Below are 25,566 nucleotides of genomic sequence, written 5' to 3'. Positions count from 1 at the left end.
TCCTAGGGTTTAGCGCCAGAGAAGTGGTTTAAATACGGTTTTCTAGAATGTTCTTTGCCCTCAAGCATGGTGAAGAAGTAGATACTTGAAGCAAGTGAAAAGGCAGCTGAGGGTGGACCCTTGTTTTGTTAGGATGAAGCTTCAGAAGCCAGCTGCCTGCAGCCCCGTGGAGCCACTTGTGGGTGGGCCTTGAAGTCAGAAAGGGTCTTCATATACTCAGCCTTTAGGGTTTAGGGAAGGAGATGGACTGCTGTCACATTCTGATGCTTATGTATTTAATCTATGTATCAGTGGGATTTGTCCACTGCCTCAGGTCACAAGGGATTGAGGCCCGGGGGTGCAACAGATGAAACTTTTTCTCTTTAACAAATTTGCCTTTCTTTAACTTTTGTCTGTAGCCTCTCATCTCCAGGAGAAACTACTCAGTAGGAGGTGAGGGGTTCTTGTCTGCTGGGTTTGGCTTCATTGAGGAGACTAAGAAGGGCTGAGCTGAGGAGGTCTGGGGGTCAGCCAGAGGAAAACCTGTCCAGGGCTCTGAGTTCCACTTTCCAGCTGCAGAGCTGACCCGCCCCCATCCCTGAATCTGCCTGCCTGCTTGCCTGCCTGTGAGGGCGGTAGGACCCCACCTCGTTTAATCTAGTAGCACTTAGGTGGGTGCTGTTTCCAGATGTTTATGTGAACTCACGGAGAGAAAAATGTTCTTCTCTGGTTTCTCGGTTCTCTTAAATCTTTAAAATCTTATTGCTTCCACAGAAGGAAAATTTTAGAATATAGGAAGAGCGCATATAACATTTTGTTCCGCATTAAAAGTTAATTTAAGACAGAACCCAAGTCCAAGACAAGTGTCTTGTCTTTTCTTCATTCGGTGATATAATTGACCCTTCATACCTCCACAGGACTTAATATTCATTCAACAGAGGCTAATTACAGGGTATGAAGGTGCCGCACGATTAAGGTGAAGATAGAGGTTTCTGTGTGAACTACTTAATTCTGATGATTTGTAAGTTGTCCATAAAATTTGCCGTGGACTGTGACAAGTACAGTATTGACTCCCTTTTGTGGGGCGGGAAGTCCAGAAATATCTCTCATATTGGTTTCCTTCTGAAGGGAGCTCAGCGGCATTGAATGGGGTGTATGTTGTAAATGGTTCATGAACTTTCTAAACCCCAAATCTGGACACATGGCTTATTACCATTATATCCCTTCCTCGTGTCAGTCTCCTTATATGTATATTTGGCTAGCCTTACAAAGGTGGAACAAATGAAATTCTATTTTCATACATAGTCCACAAATTATCTTTGCTGAAAATATATAAAATCAGAGCTCTCGGGATCCCTGGGGGGTGCAGCGGTTTGGCGCCTGCCTTTGGCCCAGGGCGCGATCCTGGGGACCCTGGATCAAATCCCACGTCGGGCTCCCGGTGCGTGGAGCTTGCTTCTCCTTCTGCCTGTGTCTCTGCCTCTCTCTCTCTCTCTCTCTCTCTGTGACTATCATAAATAAATAAAAATTAAAAAAAAAATCAGAGCTCTCCTAGAAAAGCCCGTATTTATCTCTGGTGTTGGGGTAATTGTTCAGCAAAAGGGGTATCCCTTGGTGACCTGTGATCCTGACCTTCCCTTCTGAAACTGAGGAAACCCTTACCTCTGCCTGGCCCCCAGATCTGTGTGGATGATGGCCTGAGACCTTTTGAATAAAATGAGGTTGACTTTCAGAGGGTTATGGAAACGAAATTGCAGTTTGTAGAGCAGAGTTGGACTCCGACATTTAAATTTAATATAAATTTCCATTTCTGTTTCAGTATGGCAGTGTGATAGGGTATTATAATGGGAAGTCTTTGCTTTGCTTGTAATCCAGGAGAACTGTAGCCTTCCTTTCCTAAACCAAGGATTCTGTGGCTCTCTTGAGATGATGAATCCTTACTGGATGATGGGAAACAGGACCTGGTGAAGTAACTTGTCTCTACTTACCCTGCCCATTGTGGAAAATTAATATCTGACCCAGTTCTGTTTGCCCCGTGAGTTTATGGCTTGCATAAGTGGCTGTTGTAATGATCTATTGACTGTGTTTCCTGAGAATTTTATTTTATAGTTCTAAAGTTGTAGTCCATAAATCTTTTGAACTTGAGGGTTTGAGTTAGAGGAGCCATGTGGTTCTAGGAAAATAAAAGGTGCCAAGTTTATTTTTCACACCTGTTAGCTCTGCCTTTCCCACATTCTTTTCTTTCTTTACGTGCCACCCCTCTGATATTTCCTCCTTGGTGGGGGGAAAACCACACTAAAGTGTTCATCTTTATGTAATACCACTCATAAAGTATTTGTATTAAAAGAAAAAATGGGGAGAGGGCAATGTTCAACACAAGTGCATGCACTATAATTGTAAAGTTTCTATTTAAAAATGAAGTCTCTTGGAGCTCCTGCATGTTACTGGTGGGATTCTAAAGTGGTGCAACCGTGATGAAGAACAGTATGACAGAGCCTCAAAAAAATGAAACCTAGCATTACTATATGATCCAGAAATTCCGCATCTGGTTATATACCCAAAAGAACGGAACGTGAGGACTTGAATTGATATTTATATACCAATGTTCATAGCAGCATTATTCGCAATAGCCAGAAGGTGGAAACAGCCCAGATGTCTGTTGACACATGAGTGGATAAACAAAACGTATGTACATGGACAGTGGAATATTATTTGGCCTTAAAAAGGAAGGGAACTCTGACACGGGGAGGTATGGATAAACCTTGAGGACATTATGGTAAGGGAAATAAGCCAGGCACAGAAAAGAGAAATATTGTATGATTTTGCTTATGTGAGGTTGCTAGAGTTGTCAGACCCATGGAGACAGAAGGAAGGAATGGTGGTTTTATGTTATGCATATTTTACCACACACCAACAGACACACAGAAATCAGTGAAGGCCGGTTTGAGGCCCCAGGTGGGTTGGGGCCCTTGTTTCTCTGAAACCAGGCAGGTGAGAAACTGCCCTCCAGCTGTCCTTTGAAAACGCGGCTTTGCCCGGCTCCTCTATCAGGATTAGCAAGCCCATGTGGGCACCAGGTCCCAGGCCTCCCAGTGTGGGGTCCGCCCCTGCAAGGCTCCTATTGTCCTTCCTGAGTGGGGAGTTTGGAAACAGAAGCAGCTTCCACCTGAAACGTGTGTTCTTGGTTGCTTTCTGTGACAATTATTGTGTTCTATTTTAAGCCACGTCTCTGCTTTTGGTAAGTGTCTGAGATCCTGTTTTGTTAACTGTGGCCGTGAGACGCCGTAAAAGAGCAGAAAGACCTCACCGTAGGTGGCAGGGGGCTGGAGGCTCTGCCGGCTGGGTTTGGGGACACACTTTCCTCTTGTGTAGCCGCCACAGGCTTGGTTCCCTTTGGGTGAAGACTGAGAAAAGGCGAGGCTGAAAATAAAAGAAAATACATATTTTTCCCTTTCTCTGGGAAGGCGCTTGGCTCCCTCACAGCAGGTGGCCGGGGAACTCAATCTGTGGAAGGCATCGGCGCTTTCAGCGCAATCAAAGTTAAGTGCAGAAATTTAATTAAACGGCATCAAGGATGGCAGAAACTTTGTAAAGCTGCAGTGCATTGTCAAATTCAACAATTATTTCAAGGAACACAATCCACAGATGGCGTCTAATTGATAAATTAAGGCTCTGCTTCTCTAATGGGCTTGCATTTAAGCCCGTTTTCCACCCATACAATAACCATCGCCTCCCTCACCCCTGCAGGGAAAAAAACCCCACATCGTGCCCCTGGAATAACTGTAGGATTGGGTCTTGACTATTTAGTGCAAAAGGCCTCTGGCTCCTGGTTGTGATCCTCAAGCCTCTATTTCGGATTGAGTCTTGTTCTAAAAACAGGAACCCTAGGATTTCTTCAGGGCCGTGTGTCCTTTCTGCTCCACTAACCCGGATGTATTGCTCAGAGATGCCTGGGTTTTTTGTTTTTTGTTTTTTGTTTTTCTTTTCTTTTCTTTTTCCTTTTTAGTATAGCGCTGGCTTTTATCCTGCATGGCACAGGATTTTGCCCAAAACAGAAGTCTCAATTTATTTATTCCTTACCAAAAAAAAAAAAAAAACCAAAAAAAAAAAAAAACCTGTTTTTAAGACCCGTGGCACTTCCTGTCTGTTAACAGCAGACACCCAACTTATTTTTATTCCAGAAGAAAATATTTGCTGTCTCTAAAGATCCAACCCTGGTCAGGGAAATGTATCCTGTATTGAGACTTAATTTTTTAAAAATCTGGAGGTCTTGAATGTTTACCAGAACTTCTTTTTGCAGATGAGAAAATTGAGGCGCTATGGTTTTACCTGCCTTGGGACTAGTTCTGTGAAATTGTATTTCTAGAGATAGAGGGGAGGCCACTCCGTTCAGTGGTTCATTCTTTCTTTCTCTCAGTTAAGTGGTTCATTCATTCATTCCACCAATAGATATGCATTAAGTACCCACTCTTAACTTTTCTAGATGCTAAGGGGAAATTTGACGGTGGAGGAAGACACCTATATGAAGCCTACATAAAATTGTGGGGGACAGACACTAGAACAATCTTACAGATAGATGCTTCAATGCAACTTGTGATCAGTGCTATGGAGGAAGAGTAGAGAGTGACTTGGGAACATATACAAAGGCATCTGTAGGGAGGCATCCAGGAGTGACTTCACATGAATGGAGTTAGGTCAGAAGGGGTAGAAAGAGCCAGGTAGAGAGGGGAGTAGCCTACTCAGAAGTCCAATGTACTAGAGCAGCTGAAAGAAGGCCGTGTGAGCGAGGGAATGGTGTGAGAGAAAGTGGAGGGTGTCACAGTGGCAGGTTAGCTCCCATGCACCGAGTGCTTACCGTGTGCCTGGTGTTGTCCAGAGCTTCATCTGGGCCATCTTATCTACCTCTTTCTATTGTGGCCATCTCTCCTCTACTGCCTGGCACATAGTAGAGTCTCAGTAAATGTTTGTCCAATGAATGAATGAACCCTCCCAATGATGGGTATTAGTTTCCTGACCTTATTGCTGGGAAACTGAGGCCAATAGGGGTAAATTCATTTGCCTGAGCTCCACATCCTCTAGTAGTGTTGGTCTCTGTGCTGGAGTCTTGACTCCCTAAAGGGAGTGAGGTGTGTGAACCACTTGGTGAAGGAGTCTGTGATTAATAGCCCTAACCACCCCGTCTACTCTAATGTTTCCATCCCTCGAAAGAAAGAATTAAGAGAAACCTCTAACTTTTATTCCCACGTAGGTAGCAGTCAGTGGTGGAGAGGGCCAGATTTAAAACAGAACCTTTGCAAGAGCAGAAGCACAGGGTTCAAGGCTTTTAACTCAGTAACTTTGGCCTTGTTCTTGCAAGATATTTGGTTTGTCCTAGAAAGAGACAGCAGAGGAGGGGGAGTGGGTATGTGTGGTGTGTGTGTGTGTGTTGGTGGGGGGGGGGCGTGGAGTAAAGGAGCAGATTTATTTACTTATTTGTTTGTTTATTTCTAAAGAATGATTATGGGGAATGGTAAAATTCTTTCTAATTTCCTTTTTTTTTTGCAGTGGCGTGGGCGGCTTTTGAAATTCGTGTAGTTTAGGGAGGCGCGGGTTCTGTGCCTGGGATGCCAGATGATGTAGCTGGATGGCTGTCGGCTGTTTATTTGCTAGTCTGTCGTTACCAACACAGTATTCTTGAGTTCAGTGGCACGACACTGCTTTATCCCCCACTTCCCCCATATCTAAATATATCCAACTAGTCAATCAGACTTGGCAGCCATCAGGATTGTGGTTGTCAGATTGAGTTTGCCTTGGATCCTCTGAGCTATTGGCTTGTTTTCCAAGCTTGGACGTGTATTCAAGTAGTGATATAGCAGCATCGCACTCACAAGCACGCACTCAGGTGGGGGCCTCGTTGTAAGGTAAGGATGAGGCAGCATTTTGGTATCAAAAAGGCATTTCCTCCTTCTTGGCTGTCAGTTGTAGAGCAGAGACAAAGCCACGCCGTGGGGAATGGCTTCATGCTCGGTGAGCAAGATGCGTGGGTGTGTTTTCCTGAATCGTGATTTTTTTTTCCCCCCGAGTTCTGTGAGGAGAGAAACCGGCAGCTGGTGGGAAATACTCTGTGTGTAGTAGGTGGAGGTGGGGGTGTGGCTGGAAGAGGAAGACGGGATGGTGCAGAGCTGGGTGTATGGCAGGGGGGACCCGCCACCGTGATGGTGTGCCCCTGGCTGCGAATTCCAGGAGTCTTGGGCCTTGGAGGGGCCTTTGTTTCTGTGGTCCTCACCCCCCCCATACACACACGCTGTTCCCCCAAGCAGCCATTTTCTCAGCACTGTCTGATGCCTCTCCAGGAACCTGAGAACCTGAGGGTCTAGCTCCTGGGTCTTTCCCCGGAGGCTTGTTAAGAGGATCGGTGGAAAGCAAGTCACGAGATTTTAAATCCCTGCTTTCTCCAGGGAACGGCCTTTTATAAATAAGTGCCGTGAGTGCTCATCTCCCCATTTGCTTATCTGCAGAGAGGCCTCACTCTGGGAGAGGGCTGGGGTCCCCAGAGCAGAGACCTGTGCCTGGAGGCACCCCTACTCGTGTCACCCCTCCCTCTCCTACCAGCTATGTGGAGTCTTGGTGGGTGAGGGAGTGTCCAGCAAGTTCCCCTCTCATGAGGGGGGAGCCACAGTTGGGTTTGTGGGGTTCCTGGGCCTTTGATAGGGTTCTGGGAGGGAGAGGCGAACACAGAAGAGACATAAGCTACAGACTCTGCCCTCAAGCTGCTCCTAGAACACAGAAAACATGAACACGCAAATGAATGAACTAGAACCGTAGTCCCCAAATTTGATTCAGGGACACTTGGGCATCCCTGAGACCATTTCAAGGATTCTGTGGTATCAGGATTTTTTTTCCTAATAACTTCAAGGCTCTGTTTTACCTTTTTTCACTCTCATCCTTTCATGAATGTACAGTGGAATCTTCCAGAGGCCTCATGGCCTATGTTGATGTCATTGTTCTGATGGGTGATGGGACGTGTATATTCCTGTTCATAAATATCTCCATTTAAATTTCTAATACAGTAAACACTGACCTATAAACAAAAACTTTTGGGTGGTCCTTGCTTTCTAAGAGTATAAATGTGTCGTGATACCCCGGAGTTCAGGAGCCACACAGAATGTAGGCTGGCAAGTGGAAAAGTCAAGTTATGTACTAGGTACTGAGGTAGGTAGCACAGGTACTGGGCAGATGACAGGTACTGGGAGATGAGCCAGGGAGGGGATTGTCAGGGCAGGCTTTCAAGATGAGTTACTGGGTGTTCGAAGGTATGAATAGGAGGTTAGCAGGTGGACAGAAGGAACAGTATGTTTGAAGGAACTGGAATATAAAGCACTGTAGCATATTGGTCTTTTCCTACCAGTCTGCAGGGCAGAAACGGTTTCACATTGGCCTCACCATGGGATTTTTTTTTTTTTCTCTCAGTGATTTCCAAGGCTGCTTCTCAGAATCACTTAGTGATCTTTATGGAAATACTGCTGGAGCTAGGTCTCAGGCCTCTTGATCTGTCCATCAATGGTGGCACTTTTGGCTTCTGTTGGTGGGAATGACCGGGAGCTCTTTGTATCAGTTTTAGTTATTTTGTTGAGCGTGACATCACAGTTGTCCCTGTAAGTGAGCCTAGGACATGTTACACTATTGGCTCTGTCATAGAATTGCAGCAGCTGTCACTGGACACAAGCGTTCCCTCCTGACCTCACCTGTCCACCTACATCTGGGAAACAGATGAGAACGGTGGATAATGAGAGGGGTGATTTGTTGTAGGTTGGGGACCACGTGTTCAGAGATCCATTTATGTCTCGCCACCAAGCGGTGTGACCTTGAGAAGGCTTTGATGTCTCTGAGCCTGTCTGTTCCCCTGGGAGTAAAAGCAGGTTGGACAGATGCTATTTAATGGACACACCTAAATCTGTCAGTGAGAGGGACCCTTCTGTTGATGAATAATTCATTCTGGTTTTGTTCTTAGGAAGTATTCCATGGGGTATTCTATCTTCCCAGCTATCTTGGTTTTGCAAAGAGAGATACAGAAATGTTCCGATTAATGACGTAGATGGCTTCTGAACCATGGAAGAAGGGAAAAGAGGAGACCAGGGCTCCCCGGGTGCTTACTCTGTGTCACGCGCTGATCTGAGGGGTTTCTGTATCCTCTCATGGTCACACTCTTCCTGTTGGTAGATGCTACCATCCCATTTTATAGATGAAGAAAGAGAGGCACAGGCAGGTTACCTGAGTTTGCCCAAAGCCAAACATTCCAGGTGTTCAGGCTTTGTGCCTTCTGTTCTTCATATCGTCTCCTGTGCTCCTGGAGAGGGAGGGCCTGTAGTCTGGAGCTGTTCACAAGAGAAAAGAGGCAGAGTAACCACTACAGGGTAACCAGAAGACAGAATAAAGGGCACGGGAATAACGTATACTTAACCAGACTGGTAAATCAATAGACTAATTAAAAATCAAACACCTTAAAACACTGTTCCTGGTTAATTGTAAACCCAACATTGAAACGTTAAAACTTGCCCAGCCAATGGGTTTGAATTATTAACTGAGCGAGTTAATTTCAAGCCATGGGTTTGGGTAGCTGTGAAAGCTGCCCTCAAAGAAGGGGAATTTGTGTGCCATTCCTGCTTGGGCCTGCCTGGCGCCCAAGGTCTTGTTATGGTGGCTGCTGTTTTCATTTGTAATTGAAATACCTTAAACATTTAGACTTCACAAATTCAGACAGATTGTGGGAGAGGACAGTTTGAATCACGAAGGAGGTGGATTATGTCCATCTTTCCAAATGAGAGAAATGCCATTCTGTTTTGTAATAAAATGGAACCCACGGTACGAGGTAGGGCCCCTTTTACAGTATTTGACCCGAGGCTAATGTTCCTTCCACCTGCCTCCACTGTTGCTCTTTGCTAGTCCTTTCTGCCCAGAGAGACCAAGGTCCTGGAGTAGGTGTCATTGGAATTTAGCCTTAAGACAAACTGCTCTGCAATGAGGCCTTTGGGATATTCATGGATGGCCAATGGACCACAGGATGTTTCGTTTAGTTTTTCTTTTAAGTAGAGAGACTGTGCTGGACCTGCCTTGATTATAGATAAAACTCACCAGCAGCTGCATCGGTTTTCCTTGCGTGAGCTGTATTTCTGACCTATCTGGGGTCATGAATCACATGGGGAATGTGACGGGCATTTACCCAGAGTAATGCCTAATGCCCCAATCATGGGGTTTTCCCTTGGTGCTCAGACAGGACTTTATTAAGAAGCCCTGGGACACCTAGGAGGCTCCAGGGGTTGAGCGTCTACCTTTGGCTCAGGTCATAATCCTGGGGCCCTGGGATTGAGTCCCACATTGGGTTTCCTGCAGGGAGCCCACTTCTCCCTCCGTCTGTCTCTGCCTCTCTCATGAATAAATAAAATCTTAAAAAAAAAAAAAAAAGTAAAGAAACTCTGTGTCAAAGTCACAAAATAGGGGGACTTTAAGGATAGTGATAGTATTTTACTACTACTTATATAGCATTTTATTTTCTTTCCAGAGTTCTTTATAAGACAATCTCCTTTGACCCTCTTGAGAATCCTGGAGTTGCTATTTTGTATATGACATATGCGGGTGGGTGCCATAACTTCCCTGAGTGTTGCTGTTTTCTTGTTAATTTGCTAAATGGGCTTTAAAAAGGGAGATAAATGTAAATTTCAGCCCCATAAAATAGTCTCATTTCAAATGCTTGTGACTCAAATTAATTAATTTAAAAACAGCGTAAAGCACTACCCCAGCCACAAACATGGCAAATGAGTAATGTTTGTTCCATTCAGACAGTTGATGGGGTAAAATTACAAGATTGGTCTGTGATAAGAAAACGCTTTTGACTTCAACTTGAGTGTTTATAGAAAGGAGAGACCTGGGCAGTTTGTTTATTTAGAACATTTATTACAGCTTCTGCTCTACTTCTCCCAAATATAAACACTTGGGGAAATTTTGGAAAACCACAAGAATTAAGTAAAAATCTCCCTAACTCTGCTATTTACCATTTAGAGATGACCACTGTTAACATTTTGGTACATTTTCTTTCATCCTTTATTCATGGCAAAAATTGTGACAAAAAATAAACACATTATTCACTAACCTCATTTTATATCTATGCTATGAATATTTCCCCCTTATAATTCACTATTTTTTATGGCATAATTTTTATTGTCTACATTGTATTGGTGACTTACAGCTTTATTTAACCAAAGCCTATTGTTGAATAGCTTGTTAATGGTTTCTTAAAATTACAAATAACTTTGGTGAACATGCTTGTGCATGACCTCTTATCAACATCTCTGATTGCCTTTTTACATCACATACCTAGAAGTGGAATTTCTGGGTTAAAGGCTATAGATACTTTCAAGATATATATATCTCGAAAAAAATATGTATAATGTATTGAAATATACATAATGTATATTTAAAAATATGCATAATGTATTATATATAATTGCATATTTATAATCTCCTTATAAAATATATTTTTATCTTAATTGACTCTATAAGGATGATGGTATTACTTTATAACCTTGCCAGAAGCCTGAGAGCTTAACTTATTTTTAAAAAATTAACTAGTTTTTATAAAAATCAATATGTGTGTATGGTAAACATCTTTATTTCTGCTGCCTGGTAAGGCTTAATTTTGAAAAGATTTTCAAAATCTTCGGTGTTTCTCTGCTCAACTTACACTATATTTATTCTTTAAACTTCTCCCTTCTTCAGTGCAGTTTTTGGCACAGCTTTCAGTTTAGAGTTTATTTGTTTACCTATCTGCTTATCTTCAATAGGCTGACCAGCCCACCTGTCTGTCTTACTTGGTTAACATTTATCCATGCTTGAGGATGGAAATAGCTTTCCTCTGAATCAGAACTTTGGGTGTAACCGTTTCAGCAAAGTCACCTGCATAGACGTGAGGGGGCTGGCTCCTCACTGTCCTTTTAACTCACCAGGTTAATAAACATGGTTAATTTGGAAAATGCCCCAAAGCATATAAATGAAAATAAACGTCCCTGAAATCTCACTGCACAGAGATAATCATGGTCAATGTACAGATCTGTTTCTTCTTTTTGGGGTGGGGGATGGGAATAGTACATACAGAGAAACAAATTTGAAAGCAAGCATTGCCTGTTTTCTATTTATTTAATTATACAAATAATCAATGGGTACTTTCTGCTTTGAAAAATATAAACAATATAGAAACCAATACTACCGCTTCCCTTTCCAGAAGAAACTATAAAGGAATATTATTCATCGCCTCTACCCTCTCATCCGCCCCTACCACTGTGGACTATTCTTCAAAGGAAACGTTCAGCTCCAGGTGAATGCAGAGTTTCTTGACTCAGACTCCTGGTGTCCCAGAGTAGGATTGGAAAGCCATCACTCTCTTCAGAGTGAGAACATTTTTTTTTTTTCCCCTACGAAGGGGTACTGATCTTACTGATTGCAAAAATAAATTCAGATTAGGGAAGTAAAGGGCATCTGAATTTAGAATTCTTCAAAGTTAGGATGTTAGGGACCTTGGAGACCATTTGGTTTCACCATTTCATTTTCTGGATGAAAAAACTGGGGCCCAGTAAACATTAATAAGTACCTTGTCTCAGATCATCCAGCCAGTTAGAAACATAACTGAAATTCCAGGGTTCTGGTTTGTGCCTTTCTTCTTTTAAAATGAAGATGTTGATTTACTTTTAAAAAGAAGAACAAAGGCCAAGTTTAGTCTGGTTTCAGATGCAGAGAGCTAAATCCACTCCTTTCTAGGTTAAGCAGAAAGGAATTTGTTGGAGGGCACTAAAATGCTTGCAGAAATCATCAGGCAATTGAGAAAAACCTCTAGGTTGTGTTTTTGGGAAACAACTCTTGGAGCCTCACAGCAGATCAGGGTCTTTGTGGAACTGTTGCCTCTTTTGTCACCTGAAAGCCACTTGGGAAGCTTCGTGGTTCAGAACGGTGCCTGCGCTGCCCTCGTTGAAAGCACCTCAGCTGCTGCTGCTTTGCCTTTATCTTCTCCAGCAAAATAGATTCTCTGTGAGGAGTCAGCTAAGACACAGGATGTTGCCACCGAAGAGCCATATGCCCCCCTGGCCCGGCTGCCAGAGTAAACAGCTGAAGGCACAGAATCTACACTTCCCCTTTTCCAGCTAGCTGCAAGGGAGTCTGAAATGCTCCTCACTTTTCCCATTCCTGTGTAGCAGGAAGCTGTGGGAGGATGCTGAAATGGATGAGGGACACTGATTTCCCATGAGGATTCATCAGTTCTGTGAATAGATCAGATATGCTTGAGTTCTGTGTTACAGTTATGGAAGGTAGACTAGCAGAGTAGCAAAACCCAAAAACTGGAGGGTTGTACAAAATATAAAAGAAATTTTTAAAAAGGAACAGCTATATACAGAAATATTATCATGGGATGGCAGTACTACCTAACCTTGTTTTAGGATATATCATTTGAGGGATGCCTGGGTAGCTCAGCGATTTAGTGCCACCTTCAGCCCAGGGCCTGATCCTGGAGACCCGGGATTGAGTCCCCCATCAGGCTCCCTGCATGGAGCTGCTTCTCCCTCTGCCTGTGTCTCTCATGAATAAATTTAAAAATCTTAAAAAAAAAAAAGTCATTTGAAGTTCAGTTGCATTTTTGCAACAGAGGGCATAAATGATGCATGGTAATCTAGGATTTGACTTGACTGACAATAAATTCAGGCCCAGATCCAGCCCTTGAACTTGTAACCAGATATCTGTCACTAAACCTTTAGCTTACTAAGTTTTTTTTTTTTTTCCTGACCCTTTTCTGGTGTGATTTCTCATCCTGGAGGAAACCCTGCATTCCCTCTCAAAATCCAAAATTTAGGAAGATATTTATCTCTAATCTTTCAAGGAAACCACTTAACATTTACTCTGTGGACAGTTGACATTTGGAAAGTGCTTTAGGCAAGAGGGCAAGCAGAACACAGGTCCTGCACGCGATTGGAACACACATCTCTAGGTTCCCATCTTCAGTATCTCTGCTGGGACATCATGTCACTCCTGGAATTCCCCATAGAGATAGAGCATCATTCTTTGCTATCCTTGGCCATTGTCTGCTTCTGGTGTGGCAGCTGAGTGCCTAGTGTTTACAGCCCTGACTTTAGGTTTGGCTGGCTTACTGTGAGGTTTGTTCAGGAACATCCAGCATGATTACATTGACAAATGAGACTTATGGGAGAGGAAGGAAGGGAGTAATGGGTGGAGGGTCAAAATCCAGAGAGTAATGAGATGCAGTATAAGCATCAGTGAACTTAAGTTCCTAGCAACAGGTGGTCATCAACCTTCTCAGGCCCTGCACTGGTCAGGCGGGTCAGCAACTCTGAACGTTCTGCTTGGTGGTGTAGAGCGAGGAGCAGGGGAGGGGAAACATATGAAAGATATGATCCTGTCTCCAAAGGAGTTTACTTTTCTGTGCAGATGGGTAGGCCCTTTTCAGGTGACCTTTCTTTGGGTAGCAGAGGAAGCGTCTGCTGACCATGAATGACATCTTCTGGACAGGCGTCTCCTCATCAGAAATGTCACCTTGAGCACCTGTTGTCTGCAGTTTTCTCTTTGCATTTCTCACATCCTGGGCTTTGTATATTCTAAGGATGGATGGCTTGGTGTTAAAGGTGTTCTGTGCTGCACTCATCCATATGTGAGCAGCTTGCAGTTGTGGAGAATACATGTCAGTACTGTTTTCGGACCGGGCTGGGTGGTTTTCAGCTCCGGTTAGGTGTCTGTTTTTGGGCAAGTGATTAACATCTGGAACCCTCAATGCCCTCAGCTGTAAAATGGGGAGGGAGGAGCACTGGTATTCTTTACTCCTCTTGGCATCGTCTGAACAGAAACAGCTTAGATTCTTCACTCCAGAACCCACAGCCTGGACATGACAGCTCTTCTCTTGACTCCTTCCCTTTCTCTTCTACTCTTCTTCCTCTTTGTTGCATCCTTCATCTCATTCCTCTCCCATCCTTCCTCTTCCTCCAGAATTTGCTGTGTGCTTGATAAAAAAACGATACCTAGTCATTACGTTCTTGGCAGGGAAGATGGAACACATCACCAACTGTGTTCAAGAGACGTGTAGACTTTGGAAACACATTGCTTGGGCTATGTTGTATCCTTGACATTGTGTCTCAGTTTCTTTTATCCGTACAAGGGAGATTGAGATGGTTCCCACCTTGTTGAGTTGTGCTGGGAGTTAAATATGCCACAGTGTGGGCAGCCTGGGTGGCTCAGTGGTTTAGCACCCCCTTCAGCCCGGGGCGTGATCCTGGAGACCCGGGATCGAGCCCCACATCAGGCTCCCTGCATGGAAGCTGCTTCTTCCTCTACCTGTGTCTCTGCCCCCCGCCCCCCGTCTCATGAATAAATTTTTTTAAAAATCTTTTTTTTTTTTAAGATTTTATTTATTTATTCATGACAGAGACATAGAGAGGCAGAGACACAGGCAGAGGAAGAAGCAGGCTCCATGCAGGAAGCTCAATGCGGGACTCGATCCCGGGTTTCCAAGATTACGCCCCGGGCTGAAGGGGGTGCTAAACTGCTGAACCACCGGGGCTGCCCTAAATAAAATCTTTTTAAAAAAAAAAAGCCACAATGTGTCAGGTTCTTACAGCAGTGCCTGGCACACAATGATTAGCTGATCATACTGATGATGATGAAGGAATGACAGTGTCCCATTATCCCATCCTCCTAACATAGGACTTCCATGAGGATGGAAGGCAGTGTACTTGAGGCACACCGAGAGGGAATAAAGGTACTGAGGCTATTCCGAGCAAGTGTGTTTGGAGGCCCCGGCATCCAGCAGCTGGTATAGGGAACAAATAGAGGATGAATTGAGAGGTGAGGTTGCCAGCTCCCCTTCCTCCTGCCTACTCCCTTTCAAATGAGTGGCCCTTACAGCTTTTGGGCATCTGTCTCCACTGCGAAGGCACACCAAGCCCCATTTGCTGATTCTGGCCCTGGCCGCCCGAGAGCGAGAAGCTGAACCAGGCTGTCCTGCTTGGAATTTGCACTCACCTGCCTGCTTTAATTAGATGATACGTGGTTCCTCTTATCTTCTTCTTCTTCTTCTTCTTTTTTTTTTTTTTTTTTTTAAGATTCTATTTATTTATTCATGAGGAACACAGAGAGAAAGAGAGAATCACAGACACAGGCAGAGGGAGAAGCAGGCTCCAGGCAGAGAGCCTGATGTGGGACTCGATCCCTGGTCTCCAGGACCACACCCTGGGCTGAAGGCGGTGCTAAACCACTGAGCCACCTGGGCTGCCCTCCTCTTATCTTCTTGAGTGGAGATTTCTCTTTTTGTTGATCAGCCATTGATGCCAATGTGGGATTAGAGTTCTTACTCCCATTTTCCTCTTGGGGCCCTGTTATAGGCTGTCTGAGATAGAGAAATTGCACATGCTTGTGCAAGTGCTGGGTGAGTTGCTTGGTGAGTCCATGGACTGATACCTCCACTGCGTTTTCAGGTGTACAGAGCACTTTTGCATATAATCTGATTGGATCCTCACAGTGTAATGCTGCTAGTATCAGGAATGTTATCCCATTTCATAGATGGGGAAAACTAAGGTTGAAAGACATAGAGGGTCAGACTCAGGGTCAAACAGCCAGCAGGCGATGGAGCTGGGAGCCAAATCCAGGCCTGGCTCTAATTCATTACTGTCTCCTCTGGGTCATGCAAGAGCCCACGTAGACTTGTTTTTCAGTAAGGCTTTACTGCTGCTTCAGTTCAGTGCAACAAGAGTGTTCTGAAACCATGAGTTGGCTTCTTCAGTAGCACACAACCACAAAATAATAACTTTTTCCACCAGCCAGCACTCCGATCCCTTCCCCAAGGTAGGGAGTCACTGAAAGGCACAAATGCGTCAAGAACGGGGTGTGTGCAATCTCGACCTCTCTGTGACCCTGTGTTCTGAAGTTGGAGAAACCTCCATCAGGTGAATTCACCTGCGGTCTAGTTTTTAGTTTGTGATTTTTTCGTTCCACTTACGCTTACATGGCAGAAATCAGAACTCTGTGGCCCCTCTTTGTCTTCCTAATGCCCTCGAAGAGTGGTCTGTTTATGAGCAGTTGATTGATTAAGCATTAATATTTTAGAAATCACGTCCTAACCTTTTGGGCAAATGTGGTCTCTCATTTGCTTTCCGCAGTCAAACCTTTCTGCCTTTGGCCTTATGACACGTTTGCTGCTAAAACCTACATGTGAATGAGACACTGCTTTCCCCTCAACTCCTCTTCCCCTCGCCTGAGGGAGGGGGAAGCATGTGGTCATTCTAGGTACCATCTTGACCGATAAGTGCCTTTCTGAATATGCTTGGGATAGAGTCACAGAGGAAGGAATTAGTCTGACAGTCTTTTAACTTTGACTTGAATTGGGGAGTCCTGTCCTCCATGGCATTTGCTTAGAAATGCTCTTGGTCTGTTACATCACCCTCTGCTGTTGCATCACTGGGGCTGGCTCCTGAGTTGGAATTGAGTAGGGACTCTGGGACGGTGGCCAGGTGAACACGGCTTCTGTGCAGTTGAGTCCAGCCCGTGCTTGTGGAAGGCCTACTGTGCTCAGGCATTAGGCTCTTCATCTTGGCAGGACTTGAAAGTAGTCCCCTTACCAACCACAAATCTAGTTCTCTGGCTTCTGCAAAGGGCAGAATTTGGAAAGAAATGCATTGTTTCTTTTCCTGTTCTCCATCACTTAAAAAAAAACCCACAGAGCTAATTTGTTTAGATGGGTAGGGCAGAGGAAGAGTGTCGCTCTCCATAAAGAGCTCTTGTCTTATCACCAATCCTGCCCCACAGACTGAGGTTTTCAAGCAATACTTTACTTACTTCCTTTCTTAGTTTTTACCTAGCTTGTTGGGCGTGGGGCATCGGCGTGTCAAGCTCTGAGAGTGGGTCACTTGGGAGAGAAGGTTCCAGAGTGAGCCAGCCTTTCTCGAGAAAGGAAGGCCATACTGCACACTGAACACCCCTGTCCCTGACTATGCTGTGGACCTGGAGCAAGGGGGAATGTAAAATGAAAGGAAACTGCGTTTCTGTCACCCCTTGGGCCTGCCATGTTACCTGTGAGGGTGGCTGGGCTTCTTTGACGGGTTGAAGGTCCCCGTGATGAACTGCCAGCCCACAGTCTGACTTTCCCCCAGTGGAATTCGGCCCCCAACTCTTCATCTTGCGGTTAACCCTTCTCATGTTTTCTGCAGACCTGTCCAGAGTGGTTCCTTCACTCCTGATCCCTCTCTACAGCCATAGCCACCCCCACACCCTTCTGAACAAAACGCTGCCGCCCTAGCCCACACATTTCGCCTATGCACCTTTGCTCCGGGGTCACCTCACTTCTCCTGACTTCTAGTGCTCATGGTTTGAGAATCCAGTAGGAAAAACACTGCCTGTCTCTACTGCTGACCTTGTTTTTCCCCAAACCCTTCTCTGTCTCAGAGTTCGGTCCTCCCTCCCGCCTGCCGTGGGCTGGGGGAGATGGCAAGTCTCAGCTGTTACTTTACAGAAGGGTGTCTTTATTCAATTTGACTCTTACTATTATGTGGTGAAGCATTCAATAAAAGTCGTGATTTATGAGATGTTGTGTGGCTGTGGTTGTTTCTTCATTTTCTTTCTTCTTTTTTCTCCTCCTCTTCCTCTTCCTCCTCTGCCGCCGCCGCCGCTGCTGCTGCTGCTGCTTCTTCTTCTTCTTTCTTCTTCTTTCTTCTTTCTTCTCCTCCTCCTCCTCCTCCTCCTCCTGCTCCTCCTCCTCCTCCTCTTCTTCTTCTTCTTCTTTTTTTTTTTTTTTTTTTTTTTGCTTTGTCATCTATCAGGGAGAGAAAAGCCAGGCCTGATGATTTCTTGGCACGTCCTGTGTTCACTTCAGAATGTCAGCTGTCGGCCTGTCAGGAAGTTATTTCTCGGATTGGTTTCTGCCGCCTTTGACTTTTCCGCACAGTCTCCGCTGTACACAGGCAGAGGCCCTGCTCTGTCCTGCAGGCTGGCGATAAGGGGAGGGCTGGATGCTGTGGGAAGAGGAGCGTGGCCCCCTGTGTGGCCCTCGGCTTCCCATGCTCCTCAGCGGCTATATGTCCAGCACTCTGTCAGCTCTTGATTGCTTAATAGGAAGAGGCAGGCAGGGTTCTTTCAGGAGGTTTCCAGAATTTTCTTTGTTCTTGAATACAGCACCCCCCAATCCTCTTAGTTTTTTTTTTTTGGCCTGGCCACGTTAGAAATCCTTTCCTTTTTCTCTTCTGTAAAGTATGTGCATGCTAGATAAAAGGCTCTTGAATAGCAGGCCTAGCATATTGGATATTGGCTGCTGAAAATAGGCTAATTGGAGATAGAGGCAAGTTGTCACAAAGGTGCCTGTGGCGGGGGGTGGAGAGGAGGATGATCCTCTGTAAAAATGCCAGGTTGACTTTTTCCACCTCTCCCCTCCTCCTGCTTTTATTATTAGCTGTTTGCCGAAACGCATCCGAGTCTTTGTGGAGTCCTACAATAGCATTAACCAAGTTGTGCCCTGCATTCTAATCACCTGGTTAAGACCTCGTTCTGTGTCTGGAACCGTTCCATGCTGAGCCCCCAGAGTGTGCATAAATAAGTCTTTAACCCGCAGTGGGTGGCCCAGGAGGGACCAGGAAAGCTGGCCTGCTGGACTTGAACAGAGCACATACCCTTTGCTTTGAAAGCGGCTGCTTCTGAGGCCAGAATTGAATTTTGGTGGGGAGTGGTTGCTTGCCAGTGCCACCGGCAGGGTAGGAACCGGGAAGACCCCCATTTTCTGGCCTCAGAGCAGTGACAGAGAAATGGGAGCAAGCTTTGGTGCATGCAGATATCCGCCAGGCCGACCGACGCAGGATCAGCTCGATGGAGGCAAGGCCTGGTGGCCCTAGAGGGTCGTCTGTGAGCCCCCACTCATAGACCCCAAGTGAACATGGGTCTTGCCTACTAGCTGTTTACAGTCTAAGGGGGATCCTGTTTTTGCGAGCACCCTGGATCCTTTGAATTAGAACATTTTGTCACCCCCGAGGGTCATTAATTGCCTAGCCATGTACGTGCTGCTGTCATGCCTCTGTCCCTTTGTTTCTGTCTCTGCTGCCAACTTCCATTGGAGCCTCTCAACTGGTTTTGCTGTGGCTTCATCTCTGCTGGTCCCTTTCCGACTTACCCCTACTCCGTACTACTACTCTACCTCTCTAGGAGGTAGAGACCTCTACCAGGCTTCTGACTGCCCACGGGGTCTAGCCCAGTCATCTACCTGGAATCCCAGCCTCACCTGGACCCTTCCAGCCTAATGTCTCACAGGTCCCCCACACACCTGTGCTCTAGGCATCATACCCCAGAGCCCCTCTCTGCCTGTGGATCCTCACTCTCCAGGCTTCCAGAATAACCTCCCCCTTTTTTGCACAGAAAACCCAACTTGTTTTTAGAGATCCTCTCCTATATCTCTATCCCTGCCTTGAAGCCTTTTCCCACAGGCAGTGAGTGACCCCTTTCCCCTGTCAACCTTGTAGCCCTCTTCGGTTCCCTTATGACTGGTTGGCATATCCTCCTGGTTCTTGTCCTGTGTGCTCCACTAGAGCAATAGACGTTTAGGGCAAGGACTGTGTCCCTGTTGTCTAGTAGAACAAAGGAGATACACGTTCTGCATTGTCCAGTGCATGGGGTCGCTGAGTGTTGGAAATGGGGCTAGGCTAATTCAACCAAGGAACTCAAGTACCCATGACACTTTAAATTTACATAGCCACCTGTGGCTAGTGGCTTTCACACTGGACTTTACACCAGTGGATTATCTTGCTTCTCTTGGTATCTTCAGAGGCTCTAGCACCGTATGCAGGTACATATACGTTAGCTATGTGCTCTTTGCTTGTTTTCCACGCAATTTGATTTTTATGTTAGATTCAATTGATTACCTACTTGAGCACCATTAATGCTTTGGGGGGGGGGGATACAAACAATAAATAAATATGGCCTCTCCCCACAAGAAACTTAAGCCTCATGGGTAAACATCTAGTGATAATGGGAAGTAGAATGGAATAGAATGGCACCACTTAGGAACAGTTGACATCCTGGGCAGGTGTAGGATTGCTCATAGAGGCTGAGGGAGGGGGGATGTAGAATGTCCATTCATTCATTCAGCAAGTACTTACCATGTATGCCATGTATGACTGGGGCACTGGGAGTATGTCTGTGAGCAAAACACACTAAAATTCCTGGCCTGGTGAAGCTTACTTTCCAGCAGGAGGGAGACAGATGATAAATAATGTAAATAAATCCAAGGTGTGTTAGACTGTAGAAGTTGGGAGGAGGTCTGGGGGTGCTTGAGGTTGGAGGGCTTGCAGTTTTTAAATAGGTTGGTTAAGGAGGGCCTGGTGGAGAAGGGGACATTTTGAGCACAGACATTTGGGCTGAGATGTGAAGGGAGTTCCTGGGTGAGGGAGCTGCTGAAATGAAGACCTGAGGACCTGGATGTGCATGCCCTGGTCAGAGCAGCTGCATGGATCCTTGAAGCCTGGGCTGATGATTTGCAGTGTGTCTACAGATGTCCTGTCTCCTTGATGAAACTATCAGCCCACCCAGGCTAGTAGTTCCAGTTCTTTTCGTTTCTCTTTCCAGAAGGTTTCATTCCAAGTAGCTGCTCAGAAATTGTGTTGATGAAGGGATAGTTAAAACTAAGGCAAATCTCCTATGATGAGATTTTGCCAAAGGAAAGGTCTGATAAGATCAGATCTTTCCTCTGGGTTAATTGTACAACTGACTCTTATTTTGTTTCTGGGTCTCTCTTTGTGCAGACCGAGTCTTCTGCAGGGTCTCAGGTGGCTCATTCCCTGTGTTTTTTGTTTTTGTTTTTGTTTTTTTAATATTTTATTTATTTATTCATGAGAGACGGGGGGTGGGGGGTGGTGCAGAGACACAGGCAGAGGGAGAAACAGACTCCATGCAGGGAAGCTGACTTGGGACTCGATCCTGGGTCTCCAGGATTAGGCCCTGGGCTGAAGGTAGCGCTAAACCGCTGAGCCACCTGGGCTGCCCTTATTCCCTGTGTTTTTAACACATTCCTTTGATGTAGATCATCTCTGGAACACAGAATATTTGGGGGAGCCAGGGTTGAGGAGCAGCTGGAATAGAGTGGAAGACCAAACTGGCCTTTGGCGGGAGGGGCAAGATTTGTGGCCAGGGAGAGCAATGCCATATTTTCCAACAATGATTTGACTTGTCCCTGGGTCTCTAGACTTGCCCGCTGAACAGGATGTGAGCTCTCCTGAGCTGCAGAGCTGCCTGGAGAACAAGTGTGCAAAATGATTATAGTTTCAGATATATTCTGAGTACTAAATCCAGATTTTTCACAGGGAGACAAGATGGCCTTTGGTCAAGGGCAAGAAAGGGCTGTTAAAACAAATTACTGTTTTAAGATGGCCTCTTGGCACTATTGATATTTACAGTGATAACAAATATAAAAACCATTTCTCTCTACCAAAAAAAACAAAAACAAAAACAAAAAAAAACCCAAAACCCTAACTTTGTTAGACTTCTACCTTTCTAAAGGCAGAGTTGACCGTAACAAATGTATGGCAGTGTACCTTGGGGCAGTTGTCCTGTTCAAGGGTAAATCCTCATTGCCAGTTGCCATCAACAGTAAGGTTTTCCCCCAAATCAACACTTGCAACTAACCACAGACTGCCAAGTCACTCCAGGCCTCGGCATACCCTTTGGGCTCGTGTGGGAGTAGCTCATGTGGCAGCTTGGAGTTTGCTGTTGAGCTACACATACTGCTGGCCCTGCATATACTGAGATTGGTCATAGACAGTATGTGCCTGAGGTCTGGATCCACTGAAACTGAGAACTGATGCCTCCTTACCTTTCTAAATAAACATTTTTATGTTGTTGGACACTGCTGACCATTCCTTTCCATTTGAAATACCCTAGCTTTGGTGTAATAGTCATGACCCCTGAAATTAGCAGCCTAAAGCAATTACTTTATTCTCAGGGAATTACTGGGTCAGGAATTTAGACAGAGCTCAATAGGATAGTTGGTTTCTGCTTTGCTGTGTTTAGGACCTCAGCCAGAAAGACTTAAAATGTTGATGATAATCTGGTGGCAAGGGGCCAGAATTACCTGAAGGCTTATTCACTCATATGCCTGGTGCCTGGACAGGGATGGCTCAGAGAATGGAGGTCCAACATGTGGTCTGTGTGGCTGGGCTTCCTTCCAACATGGCAGCTTTGGGGTAGTTGGACATCTTATTCCATGGCTCAGGTCCGCAAGGATGCATGTTCCAGCGAAGAAGCTAGAAGCTACAGCACCTTTTATGATCCAGCCCTGGAAGTCACACACCATCTCTTCTGCTGTAGTCAACTGGTTGAAGCAGTCACAAGCTCATTCATGTTCAAGGAAAGGGGCATAGACTAAGGGGCCATTTGGGATAGTTGGCGAGATAATTTTCTCTTGCTTCTCTACTGATTCTCTGGCTATGCCTTTGGGTTTCCAAAAGATGTTGGGATTCCTCCTAGTGAATTCACTCTGGGTCATCTGTCCTGATCCTTTTTCTGAGCTCCAGAAGAGATACACAGATTATCTTCTGGACACTGCCAATTTAATGTACAGAAACGGAACACATTTATCGTTCTTCTGCAAACTTCCATCTTCTGCAATTCCTTATCGCAGTTGGTGACTTCTTCTCCCTCATCTCTGCATCTGGCCATTTACCCAGGGCTGATAATTTTGTCTCCTACTCTCTCTCTTAAATCTCTTCCTGCTTTGTTATGCAAAAGATCCTTGCTTTAGTTGAAGGTCCCTTCATCTTGGGCTGTTATGATAAGCTTCTAACCGACCTTACAGTCTGTGTGTGCAAGCTCTCCAGTCTGTCCTCTATGGAATGACTTCTCTAAAATACAGAGCTGGCCGTGTTATTCCTCTGCTTGAAATTGTTGGCCCCTTGTCTAGAGGATGAAGGTTAGTCTTCTTGGTTATGGTCTGCAAGACCCTTTGTGATCTAACCCTTGCATCAGTCCTTATCTCCCAGCAGTTTCTCCTTTCCTCTTGATTTGTGATACTGCTGAATGTTTTGGTGCCTAAAACAGTGATATTTCATGCTGCTGTGACTCTACTTGTTCTTCTTATCTTCCTGGAAAACTCCTGCTCATCCTTTAAAACCCTAGTTTAGTTGGCATCTCCTCTTTGAAGTCTTCTCTGACTCTCCTGACAGAGCTTATCATGGATCCCTGTCTTTTTTTGCATGCTCATGCCACTGCATGTCTTTGTCAGACCCCTATGAGAGCTCTAAGAACTAAATTGTTTGGGCTCCTACAGCCTGGTGGGGACTAGGTGGTCATGAATGTCTGAGGTCAAATGTAATTAATCAGGAGCTGGTGATACAGATCTGGGGAGTGGTCACCGAGTCTGTGATTGCCGGGTATTTCATGCCCTTCCCCATTTCACGTGACTTTTTAAATGGTTTCATATCCAGAGTCATCAGTTGTCCTTTTTTTTTTTTTTTTTAATTTTTATTTATTTATGATAGTCACAGAGAGAGAGAGAGAGAGGCAGAGACATAGGCAGAGGGAGAAGCAGGCTCCATGCACCGGGAGCCCGACGTGGGACTCGATCCTGGGTCTCCAGGATCGCGCCCTGGGCCAAAGGCAGGCGCCAAACTGCTGCGCCACCCAGGGATCCCCAGTTGTCCTTTTTATATATAAAGATCCCTCTAACAAATCACCAGCTGTGTGTGTCTGAATCGTAGGAGACGGTATGTGTGCCTCCGCCTGGCGGGATCGTCTGGTGTAGCAGCCTGTGTTCTCTGTGGCTCCTAGATAGAACTTTGGCCAGCTGTTCTCAGGAATGAAGCCTTTCGTCTTATTGTGCCAGCAGTAAGGAGTTCTCAGAATTACCCAAAGGGAGAGAAAGGAGACGAGATGGGTGCTCAAGGGCCTGGAATCATCCACAGACTGGGTGATTCACGGCAGGAAGTACTAATTCACTCATTTGTTCAGCCCATATATGTTATGTGCCTACTGTATGCCAGGCATTCTCCTGGGTGCTTGGTATACACTGGTGAACAAAACAGACAAAAGTCCTTGAATTTATGACGCTTCCATTCTTGGGGGTTTGATTGACCACAGCCCTCCATTAGGAGGCTTCCATTTTGAGGGGTGGGGGGGCATCCTGACTGCAGTGGATTGGTTGTGAAGCCCTAGCTCAATACCTTTATGCATAGCGGGCACTGAACAAATGTTTGTAGAGGGAATGAATGTTGTTGGACAAATGAGGTTTAACTGGGCAGATTGTTTTTCCTTGAGGGAAGGGAACTAGATTTTATTAAGCGCTTGCCAGGTGCAGAGCAATTTTCCCATAGAAGACCCTGGTCTTCCAGGATGAAGTGCCCTTCTGAGAGACCGTGCGCCATTTGCTGGGCCGTGTGGCTGATTTGACAGCCCTCCAGAGTGAACTATGAAATGAGCCCTCCACGTTTTGGCTGACAGTTACAGGTCCCCAGTCACCTCTTTGCCTCAATAAACATCCAGCCCAGACCAGTTAGCTGGGTTGGGCACGTTGGGGGACGTGTCTTTTCTTTTTCTCTTTTCTATTGTTTGGTTGGCTTAGTGCAAGTATTTTAAATAGAACAGACATCATGACCATAAAACATCTGTAACACTACACATTTAGTAAAGTTCCTGGCAGGCAAGCATTCTGTTTGATTGGTGAATGTTTTCGCTATGAATGTTGTTTCCTTCCCCCACCTAGTTTGTCCCTCTGGAAAATAAAGTTTTCTTTTATGTGAGGATTTATAGAAATATGTTCTTGGCATGAGGAGAGCACAGACCTACTAGGATATTGGTGTAGCAGAGAAATATTACCTCCGAGGCATAGACAGTTTTATCTCTTATGGAGAATGACCTTCCTATGTAAAACAGTCTGTTACTCTTCATAGGGTAAGGGGCTGCCTAGGGTAAGGCAAATAAAGACATGGCTTGGTGCTGAGATAGCACCCTTTGTTGCCAGAGGTGCCTTTGGAATACCATGGTTGTCCAGTGCTGCCACTGGATGTGGGCTGATTTCGAAGTGGTGTCTGAGAAATCTGAGAGAAGTAGAATCATAATTAGTCATTAAATTTACAGAGTTTGCTCTGTGCCTTTTCCAAGTGCTTTTTTTCTGTTGTTTAGTCCGTGGGGCAGGCAGGGAAGGTTTGATCCCCATTCACAGCGGAACAGGGACGAAATCACTTGGGAAGGGAAGGTAGTGGAACTGCGGAGAAGCACTTTTATGTGCCTGTCATTCCACCCCATGCTAAGCACGTTTCATGTGTAACTCTTTTAATCTCATTTTGTAGAAGGAGAAACCCAAGTTTGGAGAAGCTCGGTCAGGATCACCTAGTATATATGATTGGGATTGAACTTCTTAGGTTGCTCTTCTTCCTACTTTATCACTTGGCTGGCTTGGGGTGCTGGGATTGAAACCTGGCCCTCATCTCCAGAATCTCCAAATCTGATGCTTTTTTCAGTCTCCATAAAAACTTTCTTGGATTTAGAAAGATCACCTTCCATCCCTTTGAGGGTAAGATATTTAATAAATGGTGGAAAGCC

General features: G+C 45.3%; 1 protein-coding gene and 1 long non-coding RNA gene across 22 annotated transcripts in view; one reads left to right on the top strand and one right to left on the bottom strand.

The window, feature by feature from the left end:
- MSI2 (musashi RNA binding protein 2) overlaps positions 1–25,566 on the top strand; it is a 392,747-nt gene that overhangs the window by 95,229 nt on the left and 271,952 nt on the right. The window lies entirely within an intron of this gene.
- Positions 319–22,934, bottom strand: LOC140606454 (uncharacterized). Of its 3 annotated transcripts, none has more exons than XR_012008775.1 (3): positions 22,103–22,934; positions 8,113–8,333; positions 319–3,399 (listed from the first exon to the last, which is right to left on the bottom strand). It is a non-coding gene; the product is annotated as an uncharacterized lncRNA (long non-coding RNA). The 3 variants fall into 3 exon arrangements; XR_012008773.1 differs by having other exon boundaries at positions 8,230–8,333; XR_012008774.1 differs by lacking the exon at positions 22,103–22,934 and adding an exon at positions 11,600–11,754 and having other exon boundaries at positions 8,230–8,333.

The sequence above is a fragment of the Canis lupus genome, chromosome 16, assembly GCF_048164855.1.
Source record: "Canis lupus baileyi chromosome 16, mCanLup2.hap1, whole genome shotgun sequence".
NCBI classification, from domain to species: Eukaryota; Metazoa; Chordata; class Mammalia; order Carnivora; family Canidae; genus Canis; species Canis lupus.
This window is presented reverse-complemented; position numbering and strand designations above follow the sequence as displayed.